A 4,017-nucleotide genomic window follows, 5' to 3' on the forward strand; every position below is an offset into this window, starting at 1 on the left:
TGATAAGCATTCTTAACGTTTCCTAGCATTCATTGTTAAGACCATTCTGTTTATTACAACCATATGAAGCTCCAGCCTTTCTTAACATGGTAGAAGCTACTTCATAATGAACCATTTGTCAGAGAGCAGAATTCTTTCAGTGAAAAGAACAAAATATTGGAAGTCTTGTTTTGTTAATTTTTTAAGGACTTTTACATGGAATTTTACTTCAAGATCACCACATCCACACTTTGCTGCATAATTCTTTGAAATTCTGTCAAAAAAACTCAAAACTTTATATGCTGGGCAACAAAATTCTCTTCTTATGAAAAAAATGCCACTATTGAAGCAATCTCAGGGTCTCTGAAAAAAGGTAAATTAAGATTTACCTTATGTCTTTAATGACAATTACCAATGCATTTCAGGGTTATTTGCAAGCCTTTATTTACTAACTTAAAACTCCTCAACTCTGTCTTGAGCAGGCACTCCGGCTTGAAGTTCTTCTGCTGTGCTTTGGAATAAGCTTTCCAGTGTTCCCTCTGGAAGTACACCCAAAACAGCATCACAGTAAATCTAGCCTTTCGGTAACCTTCTGGCATCCTGTTTCCTTGTCTTGACAGGAACACCCTGACAAGCTTCATCTGACTCCTACAATGACTCTACCATAGGCTCAAGAAACTGAATGTAAAAAGCCACCGAACAGGCTCCATCTCCACTTCACCTGGCAGAGGAGCAGCCCATGTAGCTCAGGCTGGGCAAGGAAGACCAGTATCAACCTTGCCAGTATAGACAGACATGCACACTCTACTCCCTCGTATTTTCCAAAGCAACTTAGAGTTTGGCAGCGGTATTCTTCAATATCCCCCTGTATCTGGCATGTTCCAGCCTGAGCAGCAGAAGCAGAGTCAGAATTTTCCAGCAGTGGCTGATTATTCATGCATCCAGGAACTGCTGGAGTTGTAAGCGCAACAAACAGAGGCAGGGAGAATCTCTCTCCAGTACTCTCACTGACACCACAGCTACTGTGCCAAGACATGCAGGGGTGAAAATAAGTCTGATACAGACACAGGGGGAAGTGTACAGGTTTTGGTGCAGAGAATGGAGAGTGGAAAGATGCAGATTAGATAGATGCCATGGAAAAATGGGGTATAAGCAAAGTGGGTACAACTGAATCAGAACAGTAGGAGCGAAGGGGGTATATATGTGTGAAATTGTACCAAAAGTGACAGAGGTATAGAAGCAAGAGAATCCAACTACAGGTGAACTACAAGTGAACCAAAGAAACATTAAGTCATTATCTTTTGCTGCTCTCAGAAAGTAGCTCAGACAAAACACACAAAAAAATTTTCTTCCAATCTTTTAAGATTAGCATACCTTAAGGATAACTGCTAGCCTAACTAATTTTCACCCTATTAGTTCAGGCTGTAAAGGGGCATGCTTTGATGGAGAAGTTTAGACTGTAAGGAAATGTAGGTATGTAAAACTGTTGCATCCTTTTTTCCATTAAAAACGACAAACTAAAAAATCAGTTACAATCAAGAACACAAAATTGTTAAATCAAATATTCTCAACTAGGAATAGCCCAAGGCAGTATTGCTTATTGCAGTATGGCTTACGCTCTTAATTCACTGCTGCTTTCCAAATGCATCATTGTAATTGATTTTAAAAAATACGTACATAAATCACATACCTTTTTTTTTTCCTATGGGTCCCTCCACCTCATTCCGCATACTGGATGAGCCTGTTCAGAAGAATTGGGGCTGTCAGTCAGGCTTTTGTCCGTAGAATTTTCTTTTGCAATTCACTGATAAAGTTGGGAGCTGTATGTAAATCCCAAAGGTAGGGGGATGCTGGGAAGGAGCACTTGGTTCCCTTTACAAAGTAACCTAAATAAGGAAGTTGAGACTCTCTGGACATTCAGATTTTATGCTTCTACCTGTATTTACCAAACACCACACAGTAATTTCTGTAGCAAGGTAAACTTCTCAGTTGCCAAGCCATGGCACGTCTCCCATTTTATAAACAAGCAGCAGAACAGCAGAAGTAGACCTTTCATTCACTTAGCCTAGTCTATTTTTCTATATTAATGGCACAATTAATTATTCATTAATGGTATTTAGATAGCAGTGACCCAATCTTTCCATTCATTTAAACACTTTGCTCTTTGTTGTCCTGAATCAGAAATCTGCAGGTGAGCACCAGCCACAACCTCCAAGTAAAACTTTCCCCTTCATCAATGATTTTAATTTGTACTGGAAAAGAAACATGTTTGCCTAGAGATAGATGGATGTAATACCAGTATATCTAGATAGTTACTTCCTTCCCCAAAATGTTTTGCCCTTGGGCAGAACAAAAATGGGAGTCAGTATTCTTAGATACTGTCCCCTTAATCTGCCTGTGCTAAATAAAACTTGGTATGGTTGCTAAACAACATCGGCAAAATTCTTTAAGAGCTGCTGTAGGCTCCTAGGAAGTCACATCAAACAGTGTGCGACCCAGAGACAGCCTTTCTAGGTAAGAGTTCCACAGATCCACAGAAGTCTCAGGAAAGAAAAAAAGGCCTACTGATGACACTGCACATAAAGAATTGCACTTCAATATTGCTGCTTCAAACCTGACTTCATACCAGATACTCGGTATAGGAAAAAAAAAAACCAAGACGAACATTACAGTTCTATGTACAATTCTGTTTCATCAAACAGATCTTCTTCCCCTTTCTCTCCTTCTCAGGAAAGAAGAAAAACGGTTTGTATCCTCCTCAAAAAGATTTATGAAAATACTTTTGAGAATTAAAGTGACAAGCTTGAAAGATATAAAAATGAGAACAAGCTGAAGTTGCTCCTCTCCATCTTACTAGAAAATTTTTACAATTTGACTTGTTTATAAAATAACTATTTTGCTAGGACATATCTAGAAGTCATGAGCCATCACTCATTCCTACCTGTTTCAGAGCTCTCTTGGCTAGTCTGTCAAAACTCAGTGGTTTTTTTCAGCCCTCCACCCTCTCTATTGGCACTTGCTTGGTCCTATCTTGCAGAACTACTGAAGAAATGAAGATGGCAGGCCATCTGTAATACAAACAATATTATTAAATAAGAAAGCACTAGAAACAGACTAGAATGCACATTACTCTCCAAGGGAACAGTTCAGCAATAAAGACTTCAAGAAGTTCCAGCTGTAGTCACCTAACAAACTTTAGAATAAAGCACACTGCCGAAAAAAGTCACATTTTTCATCTCCTAACAAATTAGTGCCTTCATAAACAAAAGGGTCTCAAGTTGTTGCACCACCTAACAAAAACTTTGGCCTTGAAAGACAGGGTGGAATTTTCTTATATGCTGAATAGCTAAAGAATCTCACATTTAAGTAAAACAGCAGAGAGAAGTCAGCTAACAACATTGCATTGAACTTGGTAAGATGGAACTTAATCACTCAACTTGCATCAAGGAACTCTCAGAAAAACATGCCTGATAGCCAGCTACTACCTTCTGTTATCTTAGAAACACACAATAATGTACAATACTACCAGAATGATTTAACCTTGTGTTTTATGTGGTTTACTGTCAGGTATCAAGATCTTTTTCTTTTTAGTACACGCAGAGAAGTAAAAAAGCAAATGAGGAAATAAAATGCTTTTCTTATCTCAAGCTGAAGCATTTCATGTGTCACACACACACTTAGAAATTGCCTCATCTCAGGTGCTGGGGACATTACTTTCCTAGCTCTTTATAGCAACTATAGCACAGCCTGTAAGTATTATTTGACTTTTTATACAACTATACATGCCAAAAGACATGCTAAATGCAATCTATAGGCAAAATTTGTGCAACTGATTTTACACATACCATTTACAATAAACTGCTTAACTTCTGAAAATTTAACAAGCTAATCCATCCCCACAACAAGGATACTGCAGATGAAGCAATAATAACAACAAGCAATGAAACACTACTTTTTCCATGAAAATAAACTGCCACTACTACAACCATCAGCCAGACTACAGCTACATTATCGCATGACAAAGATACACACATTAAC

This window comes from Haliaeetus leucocephalus, unplaced genomic scaffold (assembly GCF_000737465.1).
Source record: "Haliaeetus leucocephalus isolate CR32 unplaced genomic scaffold, Haliaeetus_leucocephalus-4.0 Scaffold1, whole genome shotgun sequence".
Classification (NCBI taxonomy): Eukaryota; Metazoa; Chordata; class Aves; order Accipitriformes; family Accipitridae; genus Haliaeetus; species Haliaeetus leucocephalus.